Raw genomic sequence first — 12,590 nt, forward strand, 5'->3', positions numbered from 1 at the left:
CTCAAACTCCTGACCTCAATTGTTCTGCTTGCTTCGGCCTCCTAAAGTGCTGGGATTATAGGTGTCAGGTTCTTTTATTTTGAGACAGGGTCTCACTCTGTTGCCCAGGCTAGAGTATAATAGAGTGATCACAGTTCACTGCAGCCTCAACCTCCTGAGCTCAAGGGAGCCTCCTACCTCAGCCTCCCAAGTAGCTAGGACTATAGCGGCATGCCACCACACCCAGCTAATTTTTGTATTTTTTGTAGAGATGGGGTTTCGCCTTGTTGCCCAGGTTGGTCTTGAACTCCTGAGCTCAAACAATCCTCCCACCTCAGCCTCCCAAAGTGCTGGGATTATAGGTGTGATGTACTGCGCCAGGCTGGCCCAAGTTCTTAAAGTCTCCTTGACGCACTCATCACAGTTGTAATTCAGTAGTTATTTACATAATTGGCTCCCCACTGCATTGTAGGCTCCATAAGGGGAGGGGCCATGTCTGTCTTCTTCAGACTGTATCCCCAACTCCTGGCACACAGCAGGAGCTCAATTAATGTTTGTTCACAGGGATTCTGTTGCCTCTAGTGGGCTGGGCCCTGGAGGCCTGATGAGCTGAGGGTGGATTATCAGATTGTTGCTGACTAGGGTGTCTGCCCCAGCAAGACCCCATAGGCAGAGGGAGGGCAGGGTTCCCTCCTGGCCCAGGCCCTGGCTGAAGAAGGGGCCCCAAGGGCTTGTTCTTGGCTGTGCTGTGTGTCTCACTGCTGTTCTTTGCTTCCATGCGCCACCGCGGTGATGGCTCCATGGCCTCTCCTGGACTGACTGCGTGACCCCCAACGGCTGCTTCTGGGTGAGTAATGGTTTGACTTAACGACTGCCACGTGAGCTGATTTTAATGCGCGTCCTGTGGCTCTGAGGCCGCTGGGAAGCTTAAAGAGATGCCCGGTGTTAGGGGCAGAAACGCTGGGAGAGGGCTGTCTGTGAAGTTAGGGTCCTACCACAAGCAGGGCCTACCAATTAAACACACTGGGTGCTGATTTTTTGGTCACATAGTACAGTGCAAAGGCCTTTGGGGCAGACTGGCTTGGAATAGAATCCTTTTCTGTCACTTACAGCTGGGTGATTCTTTGCATCTCATTTTCACGTCTGCAAGATAAAAAAATGAATACTTACGGGACACAAGTTTATTTGTTCTTTTATCCATGTAAGCCCCACAAAGGCAGGGATTTTTGTTCATCTATTCACTGCTATATCTCCAGCACTTAGGGTGTAGTAGCACATAGTAGGTGCTCAATGAATGTTTCCAAAGGAATGAAGATATTTATTGACTGTTTACGGTACACCTATCAATGCGCTTGGTTTTGGATTAAATGGCTAATAGATATAAAGGGCCCAGCATGATAGGGGCTCAGTGAATGTGAATCCCCTATTTGCTCAATAGACTGTGACTTTCTTGGGGACCAGGGCTCTGGTAAAGTGAGCTCTGGGTCCTCTGCAGTTAGTAAGGGGCCGAGAACCCAGCACGTATCAATCAGCACAGAGAGGGGCCTGGGCAACTGGACTTCCTGGAAGGGAGTGACAGAGCCTCTAGTTTTTTTGTTTTTTCTTTTAAAGATGGGGTTTCACCATGATGGCCAGGCTGGTTTTGAACTCCTGACTCAGGTGATCTACCCACCTCAGCCTCCCAAAGTGCTAGGATTACAGGCGTGAGCCACCATGCCCAGCGAGCCTCTAGTTTTCATCAGAAGAGAGAGGCAGCTGGGAAGATCTGGGGCAGAATGGGAGAGATAGGGAGGGACTCTGCCCTTCTAGTATTGCCACTTTCCTAGCTGTGTGACCCTGGACAACGCATGCTCTTCTCTGAGTCTTGGAGACCTCATCTGTGTTGTATATATCTCAACACTTTGCCCGCATAGGTGTGGGAAGCAGTCGATGAGAAGAACCCAGCACAGGGCCCCATTTGGTAATTGTTTCTTCCCAGCTCTGGGCTCATTCTACAATTCTGGGAGAGGACTAAGTGTTCCTCTTTCTGGCTCCTTTCTCCTACTTTTTTCCTTTTTTTTTTTTTTTTTTGAGACAGACTCTAGTTCTATTGCCCAGGCTAGAGTGCAGTGGCATGATCTCGGCTCACCGCAACCTCCACCAGGTTCAAGCGATTCTCCTGCCTCAGCCTCCCAAGTAGCTGGGATTACAGGCGCCCGCCACCAAGCCCAACTAATTTTTATATTTTTTATTAGAGACAGGGTTTCACTGTGTTGGCCAGGCTGGTCTTGAACTCCTGACCTTGTGATCCACCCGCCTCGGCCTCCCAAAGTGCTAGGATTACAAGCCTACTTTTAACTTCTCACCCAGCTGGGACTGGAATCCCAGGAGCCCCTGAACTTCCCAGCAGGCTGACCAGGGCCCTGGGACTAGGGTTGGGCTCTGCCTGGTGTGGGAGGAGCTGAGTGGAGGTTCCAGCTCAACCACTCTTGCTGTGTGACTTAGTTCCGTAACCCCTTCTCTGCCTTGGTTGCCTTACCTGTAAAGTAGGTTATTAAAAGGCATCTCCCTTGAAGAACTCTTTAATTAGAAAACAAGCAGATTAGGCATTATTATCCCTATTGTTATTGGGCTCTGGCTGAGGTGGCTCTAGGGAGGGCCCTGGAGAAATACATCTCACTGTGGCCCAGGGAGCCCGGGACTCTCTAGTCATCATGTATATTATTGCCATTTATTGACTGTTTCTTAGGGGCTGGGAAGGTTATGTGCTATTTCAGACACATTATCTCACACACTCCTCCTAGTGACCTAGGAGACCCTCTCAAGCAGGCATTATCATCCCCACTTCATGGCACTGGGTAAGTTAAGTGAGTCACTCAGAATTCCACAGTTCTTTAGGGTTGCAGCTGGGGCTCAGACCCAAGCTCACTCCAAGGTCCAAATTCTATTTATTTATTTATTTTTTTGATGATGTCTTCCTCTGTTGCCCAGGCTAGAGAGCAGTGGTGTGTTCTTGGCTGACTGCAACCTCCGCCTCCCGGGTTCAAATGATTCTCCTGTCTCAGCCTCCCAAGTAACCGGGACTACAGACATGTGCCATGACGCCTGGCTAATTTTTATAGTTTTAGTAGAGATGGGGTTTTACCGTATTTGTCAGGCTGCTCTCAAACTCCTCACCTCAGGGTGCTGGGATTACAGGTGTGAGTCACTGCACCTGGCCCCAAGGCCCAAATTCTTAGTGTGAAACTCTCTTATCTCCCCCAGGGAGGCAGAGTCCACATCTAAATTCTCTTTGTCCATCTCCAGTGACCAGTACGGGGCTGGTGGGAGCTACTGGCATGTTTGTCAGATGAATAAATTCACGCACACACGCTGCACCCACACCCAGGCCTGCTGCTGTAAGAGTTTAAAGAGAAAAGATAATAGAAAACAGGAGAAGGCTGGACAGCCTGGTGCTCGAGGGTCAGCCAGGCCCGGCTTTGAATCTTGTACCTATTATTTACCAGTTGTGTGACCTTAGGCAAGATGTCTAACCTCTTGCAGCCTTGGCTTCCTTACCTGTAAAGTGGAGATAACTACCTACCTCTTAGACTTCTTGTGAGTATTAAATAAGAGGCCCACGTGAGCATTCAACAAATAGTAACAATGGTTGTTGTTATTATTATAATTATGAACATTCTTTGGGGATTATAAAGATATTCCTCTTGGGATAGGAGAGACCAGGTCTGGGAGAGAGCCGCTGGGGATGGGTGAATAGCAGCCCCTAAGGCACGTGAAGGGAGGGAGGCGGCCTTGTGGAAGTAAGAACGTACCTCCCTTTCCTAGTCATCTGCTTTTCCTCTGTGTCAGGCCCTGTACTGGGCATGGGGCCCAGGGATGAATCTGTGTGGTCCTTCCCCACCTTCCCCATGAGGAGCTCAGAGTCTAGTTGGGAACAAGGATCCAGAAACTACCAACTCCACCTTTATCGAATAGGTATTCTTAGGCAGAAGGAAGGAAAGGAGATTCTAATGGAAGGAACTGCATGTGCCAAGGTACAGAGACGTGACCTGCACTTAGGGGAATGCAGCTGAAGCGACAGGCTCAAGACCCAGTGAAGAGGACTTGACCCATAGCAATGGGGAGCTACTGGATATTAAGCAGGGAGGGGCAGGGACAGGGGCAGGGGGAACTGTCCAGGCGAGAGATGCCGAGATCTTGGGCTGGGGACTGTGCCATGGGATGGGAGCAGTGGGCAACAGGAAGTCTGTTCAGGAGGCAGAGCCAGCAGGGCATGAGAATGAATTACAGCGGCCACGGAGGAGAGGAGAGGGCCAGAGAGATCTTGGGGCCTGGGGCCAATGGGCCCACTGGGGTCTCTGGCTGAGGGACAGATCTGGGAGGAGGAGGGGGAGCTGGGTTGAGGGTAAAAGCCATTCAACTGCTCTCACTACCTTTCCCCTCAGCTTCCCAGGCAGCAGTTATATCTAAGCTGGACACTAGGGCAAAGCCTGTGGCCACCAGGGCCCAGGGCTCCCACTCCTATCTTGGGGGTCCCTTGTGGTGACCCTGGTAGGTCTGGTAGGGATGAGACCTCTTTGGTGTGGGAGCCAGCCAGGAGCTGTGTGGTGCAGAAAAGCCCTGGGTTCTAGACCTACCAGTGTTACTGAATGTCTGTGGGACCTCAGGGATTGCCAGGCGTGGTGGCTCACACCTGTAATCCTAACACTTTGGGAGGCTGAGGCAGGAGGATCACTTGTGCCCAAGAGTTCAAGACAAGCCTAGGCAACATGGAGCAACCCCATCTCTACAAAAATACAAAAATCAGCTGGGCATTGTGTGTGTGCCTGATGTTCCAACTACTTGGGAGGCTGAGGTGGGAGGATCCCTGAGAGCCCACAAGGATGAGGCTGCAGTGAGCTGTGATTGCACCATTATACTCCATCCTGGGTGATAAAGCGAGACCCATGTAGGAAGGAAAGAAGGAAAGAAGGAAGGGAAGGGAAGGGAGGAAAGGAAGGGAAGGAAAAGAAGAAAAGAAAGAAAGAAAGAAGTCCCATCACTCCCTCTCTCTTGCCCTCCTTTTCCTTGCCTTGAGAGTGAGAATAAGAAAACCTGTTTTGCTTGCCTCAAAGATTCAGTGATAAAATACAACTAGAGATAGTAAACATTTATTGAGAACTGACATGCTAGGTTCTGGGGACACAAAGGTGACCCACACAGGGTTCCTGCTCCTTATGGACGAAACGCCATTTGCAGAACGAGCCCAGGGGAGCAGCTTAACTCTTTCAGGGAATCTGGGGAAAAGAGCTAGGCTGAGCTTTGAAGGATGAGTAAGAGCTCTCTAGGCAGGCAATGGCGGGAACAACTTTCTAGGTACAGGGAACAGGATGTGTCAAAGTTCAAGCCTGCATACTGTGCTCGGGATAGATGAGCACTGTCATTGGTATGGCTGGATCACAAAGGGAGAGGCAGGCAGTGACAGGGGATGAGGCTGATCAGGGAAGCAGGGCCCAAGCCAGGCAGGGCTTTGGGGAGTCCCCAGCTTCTCCCCTCCTCTCCACCACCCCAGCCAGATCAAGTGGCTGCCTCTCTCAGGAGTCAATAACCTGGGAGCACTGGCAGCCCTGCCACTGAAAAGCCATGTGGTCCCCAGTCACTCACTTCCTCTGTCTACCCCTCAGTTTCTACCTCAGTAAAGTGGGAACAGCAGGCCTTCCTCCCAGGGAAGGGCGGAGGCTTCAGTGAGATAATCCCCACAAATGGCCAGGCCCAGTGTCTACATGTATTGTGCACCCATAAACAGGAGCTAATTAAACCATCATTATTTAGACTCCTCAATCTCCTTGGCCCCACCCACTGCTTCCCCTGCCTCTCCTGGCAGCCTGTTCTGGCCAAGAAAGGAAGGAAAAGATTAAGAAACAAGACCAAGTCTCCAGGGGGGATCCTGGCCCACTGCCAAGCTGGCTCCCCTCCTGCCCCTTGCCCACCTTGGCCTTGGGCCCCAGGATTCTCAGTCCTGAGGCCTGGGCACCCTCCCACCCTCTGCACTAGAGGCCCTGCCCTAGCTGGAGGCCAAAGCCAGCAGCAGCCCTGAAATAGGGACGCATATTTAGAAAATAGCTTTATTTTTTTCCTGGGAGTGGATAAGCAGGCCTTTTTTTTCTGTTGCTTGCGAGACGAGTGTGATGTGCAGTCTGTCTGGAAGCCCAGCGGTCAAGGCAGAGCTGGATCCCTCAGCCTTCTGGATCATGCAACAGACGTTAGCCACCAAATCCCTTCTGGAACAGACACAGGGACCTCAGATCAGAGCAAGTAGCTGTCGGCGCAAGGAGACACAGTAGAAACCCAGGTCTCCAGACCCTCTGTGCACTGTCCCATAGATGCATGTGGTACAGTGGACTTGGCTGTCACTTTACCTCTCTGAGCCTCAGTTTCTTCCACTGTAGAGGGGCACTGTTTTACCATGAGGATCGGCAATAATGTACAGAAAGCACCTAGTGAGTCCTCAGTGGCAGGAAGCTATTGTTATAGCTGCTGCCTCTTAAACACTTCTTCTGCCCTGCCCCTTCCTGATCTAGGGACTTGGAGTATCTGCTATGGTTTCTATTGAACAAATGCCACCTGATAAGCCAGTTTTAAAGCAGGAGGCTCAGCATCTGTTAACATTTCCTTCCCCTCTTCCCCCTTTCCTGGGACACTCTGGCCCCATCCAAGACAGTTTCCTTTCTGCAGCCTATGATGCCCTTAGGCCCTCTGGAAAAGCAGAGAGTAGAAAGGGCCCCATGCCATCCAGGCTTAGGCTGGGGGGACAGTGATGGACTGTGAACTCCTTGGAACCATCCTTGGGAGCTAGGATGACTTGAAGACTTCCAAAGAGGCTGGGAAATAGGCCCAAAAGAGAAACCTGGTTCACAGCCCCAAAAATGGTAGAGCGAAAGGAACACCCGCCTTCCTAGCTCTTCATGCTGTGAGATCTTGGGCAAATCAGCTGCCCTTTCTGAGCCTTCATTTTCTGATTTAAAAAGGAAGGGGATGGATTGAGGTCAGAGGTTTCTACTAATACTACAGGATTAAAAGTAGGGATTTATGAGCAGACAGACTTTGGTTTAAATCCCAGCTTCACCCCTTACCAGCTGTGGGACCTCTAACAAGTTGCTTTACCTAAGTGAGCTTCAGTTTTTTCCCTTATAACATGGGAAAAATATTAGCATCTTCTCATAGGATAATTTAAGAGCTCAATTAAATAATCTGTATAAAGTACTCAGTCCATAGCTGACATGTTGGAATTATTATTGTTGTTGTCATTCTGTGATCAGTAGAGATAACAAGAAGCTATAAAAGAGTTCATTGAGAAGGAAGGAAGGACTTGAGCAATGTACAGGATTGATTGAGTCATTCATTCACTTGATAAATATTTAGGGTTTCCACAGATGGGCCAGAGACTGGCCGCAGAAAGGTGGAGTCAGACAGACTTGCCTATTCTAGCTGTGTGATGTGGGATTATTTATTTATGAGATGGAGTCTTCTTCTGTCGCCCAGGCTAGAGTGCAGTGGCATGATCCTGCCTTACTGTAACCTCTGCCTCCCAGGTTCAAGCGAACCTCCTGCCTCAGGCTCCCAAGTAGCTGGGAATATAAGCATGCGCCACTACACTTGGCTAATTTTTGTATTTTTAGTAGAGATGGGGTTTCACCATGTTGGCCAGGCTAATCTTGAACTCCTGACCTCAGGTTATCTGCCCCCTCAGCCTCCCAAAATTCTGGGATTACAGGCATGAGCCACTGTGCCTGGTTAGATCATTTACTTCCCTTCTCACTCCTTTGTTCATAAAATGGTGAGAATAGTGGGCAAAATGTTACCTCCCGGGTTGTCCTGAGGCTAACGAGAGTTTAAGTACACTAGTCTGTGTCTGAGTCCTTCCCCAGCAGGCCCCTCAGCTGTTAAAGATTAGAGGCAAGTGCTTGAACACATCAAGCACACTTCCACCCCAGGGCCTTTGCACTTGCGAGTCCTTTGGCCCAGAACACTACCCCCAGACACTTTTGTAGCTTGTTCTCTCATCTCTTTAAATTTTTTGTTTAAATGTCACCTTCTCAATAAGACCTTTCCTATCTTTTTATTTATTATTATTATTATTTTGAGATGGAGTCTTGCTCTGTTGCCCAGGCTGGAGTACAGTAGTGCAATCTTGGCTCACTGCAACCTCCTCCTCCGGGGTTCAAGGGATTCTCCTGTCTCAGCCTCCTGAGTAGCTGGGATTACAAGCATGTGCCACCACACCCGGCTAATTTTTGTATTTTTAGTAGAGACGGGGTTTCACCATGTTGGCCAGGCTGGTCTTGAACTCCTGACCTCAGGTGATCTGCCCGCCTCGGCCTCCCAAAGTGCTGGGATTACAGGTGTGAGCCACCACACCCGGCTTCCTATCTTACTGAAATTGTAACGCCTTTCTGTCCTCTAACCTCAGCACTCTCTGCTTATGTTTATCCATAGCACTTATCACTCTTTGACATACTGTATTATTTGTTTATTGTCTCTCCTCCCATTGTAATAGTAAGCTCCATGATGATGGTGATTTTTGTCTGTATTATTCAGTGTTATATCCCTTGTACCTAGAACAGTGCGTGGTGCATAGGAAGTGCTCAGTAAATATTTGTGGAGTAAACTAATAACGACATGAAGCCTATTTTCTCTGGATCTAGGAATATATTGAGCATACAGTAGAGTCTCAATAAATGTATGAGTGAAAGAAAGAGTGAGTGGTCGTCATCCTTTCCATCTGCCAGATCATACTTTGGCTGAGTCCACTCTGAGGCTCTTTTGCTTCTGAATGCGTCTGGTATTTTCTGCCAGGGCATCAGTTTCAATTGGAGTGCCCAAATCTTTTGTTCTGGAGCCTGAGCTTTGCAGAATTTCTAGTTGGGGCTGTTTGGCTGTTGGGTCCGCAATGGTTATTATGTCATTATTGGTAATTAGCACTTAGGCCTAGAGGATCGAGCTTTTTGTTTTTCAGCAGAAATCACAGGAGAGAGCTGTGCTAGACAGTGGGAACTTAGGCTTGGAGCAGCTTCCTCTGGAACTCTCCCCTTCCCAGCTCGGGGTCCATGATGTAGGGAGACCAAGATGGAGGTGCCCAAAGCTAGGGGCACTTGGGTCACCAGCTCGACTGCTGTTTTCTCAGACAGTATCCTGCAATGTTTTCATCCAAGACCCCTGGCTGTCAATGCCTGGCCTGGTACACAGGGGGTTTCGTTCCCCACACCCTCAGGGGAGGTAGGTATAGGTTTCCAAATGTCTAGTGGACAGGGGCATTTTCTGATGCTCAAGATTATAAGTGGAGGAAATTATCCTGGGTTTGAGACTCAGGAGCCTGAGCTTAAGTCTCTGTGTAGCTATTGACTTGCTATGTGTTCTTAGGCACGTCACTGCCTCTTGCTGGGCCTCAGTTTTCTCATCTGTCAAACAGAGATAAAGACGTCTGCTTGACCTCACTAGGGAAGAGAGGCAAGATAGTGTCATGAGCAAGGAGTTGGGTTCTAGACTCACACACAGCTGACTTCCCAACCATACCCCTTCCTAGCTGTGTGACACTGGGCAAATCACTTCACCTCTCTGAGGTCAGTTCCCAAAGCTATAAAATGGGGCTAAAATAGTACTCACTCTAGAGGGTTGTTGTGAGAATTAAATAAGAGAATGCAGGTAAAGTACTTAGGTACTTAGCTGGTACTCTGCACATATTTGCTGGTATTGTGATAATGACCATCGTGGCAATGCAGGCAATCTGTAAAAAGAATACTAGCAACAGGGCCGGTAGATGTGGGTTTCGGTTCTAACTCTGACACTTACTAGCTGGGTGATCCTGGACAAGTTTTTCACTTCTCTAAGACTCTATTTCTTTTTCTTTTTTTTTTGTTTTTTGAGACGGAGTTTCACTCTGTCGCCAGGCTGGAGTGCAGTGGCGTGATCTTGGCTCACGGCAACCCCTGCCTCCTGGGTTCAAGTGATTTACCTGCCTCAGCCTCCTGAGTAGCTGGTATTACAGGCATGTGCCACCATGCCCAGCTAATTTTTGTGTTTTTAGTAGAGGCAGGGTTTCACTGCCCAGGCTGGTCTTGAACTCCTGACCTCAGGTGATCCGCCCACCTTGGCCTCCCAAAGTGCTGGGATGACAGGCGTGAGCCACTGTGCCTGGCCTGAGATTCCATTTCTTCATCTGTAACATGGAAATTATAGTATACCTTCCTCAAGGGGCTGTTGTGAAGGTACAGTGACATATTGTATATAAAGCACTTGGTATAGTGGTTGGCACATATTAGCTGCACTTTATAGATAAGGAAGGGAGGGGAAGTGAATTGCCTGGACTCACATAGCATCTCACTGGTGGAGTTCTGATTTGAACCAAGGTCGGCCTGCCTCAAAAGTCCAGTTTTTTTTTTAAAACTTTTTCTTGCCATCACTCATGTATGGGAACATAATGATGACTGTTATTATAGAGCCACTGGAGTTATTCATGCTGGGATCTCCAGTCCCCAATAAATGTTTGATGGATGAAGAAAGGCAGGACCACTGTGTCCCTACTTCCAGGGAGGGAAAACCCTTGTGGTTGAGGATTCTTTCTGCTTGGTTGATAGCAGATTTAAAATAAAAATCATACTCAGTGTAGTATGAGGCTTTGTAACCTTCAGAACCCTTTGTACCCTCCACATCATTTGATCCTTCTTGCTTTCTTATATTGAAGCGCTAACCTCAAATGTAATGGTATTTGGAAAAGGAGTAATTAATCAGGGAAGTAATTAAGATGAGATTATGAGGGTGGGGGCCCTCATGACAGTATTAGTGCCCTTATAAGAAGAGACACCAAGGCTGGGTGTGGTGGCTTACACCTGAAATCTCAGCACTTTGGGAGGCAGAGGTGGGTGGATCACCTGAGGTCAGAAGTTCAAGACCAGCCTAGCCAACATGGTAAAACCCAGTCTTTACTAAAAATACAAAAAATTAGCCAGGCGTGTTGATGGGTGCCTGTAATCCAGCTACCTGGGAGGCTGAGGCATGAGAATCACTTGAACCCAGGAGATGGAGGTTGCAGTGAGCCGAGATTGCACCACTGCACTCCAGCCTGGGCGACAGAGCAAGACTGTGTCTCAGAAAAAAAGAAGAGACACCAATGGGTTCAGTGGCTCAGGCCTGGAATCCCAGCACTGTGGGAGACTGAGGCAGGTGCATCACTTGAGGTCAGGAGTTTGAGACCAGCCTGGCCAACATGGCAAAACCCCGTCTCTACTAAAAATACAAAAATCAGTCGGGCCTGGTGGCACACATCTGTAATCTCAGCTACTTGGGAGGCTGAGGCATGAGAATCGCTTGAACCTGGGAGGTGGAGGTTGCAGTGAGCCAAGATCACACCATTGCACTCCAGCCTGGGCAACAGAGCAAGATTCTGTCTCAAAAAAAAAAAAAGAAAGAAAAAAAGATACCAGAAAGCTTGCTCTCTCTCCACCATTGAGGACACAGCAAAAAGGTAGCCATCTGCCAGCCAGAAAGAGCACCCTTGCCAGAACCTGGCCAGGCCTGATCTCTGACTCCAGCTTCCAGAACTGTGAGAAAACAAATTTATGTTGTTTAAGCACCAAATCTACGGCATTTTGTTGTGGCAGCTGAGCTGATGAAGGGTAGGTGACTTGCCTAGAGTCATACAGCAAATTTATGGTGGTGCTGAGGATGCAACTTATTTGCAGTCTCTCTTATGATTTCTCTCTTTCTTTCTATATACATAGAAAGAAAGAGATTTTAAAACAGAGTCTTGCTCTGTTGCCCAGGCTGGAGTGTAGAGTGTAGTGGCATGATCTTGGCTCACTGCAACCTCTGCCTCCTGGGTTCAAGTGATTCTCCTGCCTCAACCTCCCAAGTAGGTGGGACTACAGATACACACCACCATGCCCGGCTAATTTTTTGTATTTTTAGTAGAGATAGATGGGGTTTCGCCATGTTGGCCAGGCTGGTGTTGAACTCCTGGCCTCAAGTGATCTGCCTGCCTCAGCCTCCCAAAGTGTTGGGATTATAGGCGTGAGCCGCCACACCTGGCCCCAATTTCTCAATTTCTTCCCCACTAAAGTGCTCCCAGTCACTAGAAGTCTTGGAAACTGAGGTTAGTCAAATGCTAGCTGGGCAGCTCAGAACCTGTCCTATAGCAGTAGCTTTGGAGAGTCTTGGGGCAAGTTAAACCTGGCGATTTCTGTACCCCCAAACCCTCTACTTATAACTCCCCTTTCAAGTGAGGGTTGGGCCAGGCTGACTTTACCAGTTTTAGAAGCAGGTCAGCTAGTAGGTGGCACAGAGCCTCTCTGTTTCTTGGGAAACCCTCTACGCCTGAGGGTTCCCTCCCCTAGTGAGAATTAGTGGGTTAAGGCTGAGTGAGCAGAGGCTTTGCTGGATCAGGGTCATTAGGTTCACTCCAGCTGGTAAGAGAAGGGAGTTGGAGGGGTCATGGGAGGCCAGATCAGTGGGTCTCTCCTTGAATGTCCCAGGGCTATAATCAGAAGCAACCAGGACAGCCTTTCCCTGAGGTCTTGGGATAGATGTTAATGTTACTCATTCACATCATTTCCAAAGTGCTTTCCTGAGTGATATGAAAGCAGTATGTGGTAGAGGAC

At 48.8% G+C, this 12,590-nt stretch overlaps 1 protein-coding gene across 3 annotated transcripts in view; it reads left to right on the forward strand.

The window, feature by feature from the left end:
• EPB41 (erythrocyte membrane protein band 4.1) overlaps nt 1–12,590 on the forward strand; it is a 224,210-nt gene that overhangs the window by 6,059 nt on the left and 205,561 nt on the right. Inside the window, exon 1 of one of the 3 annotated variants that reach the window (XM_064363574.1) lies at nt 6,269–6,289. The exons of the other annotated variants lie outside the window; for them this stretch is intronic. The gene's annotated coding sequence lies outside the window, so the exon portion shown is untranslated. Of the gene's footprint in view, nt 1–6,268; nt 6,290–12,590 lie in introns of those variants that run through there. 3 annotated transcript variants of the gene reach the window in all.

This window comes from Aotus nancymaae, unplaced genomic scaffold (genome assembly GCF_030222135.1).
Source record: "Aotus nancymaae isolate 86718 unplaced genomic scaffold, 86718_ANA_hifiasm-v0.15.2.pri h1tg000053l, whole genome shotgun sequence".
Lineage (NCBI taxonomy): Eukaryota > Metazoa > Chordata > Mammalia > Primates > Aotidae > Aotus > Aotus nancymaae.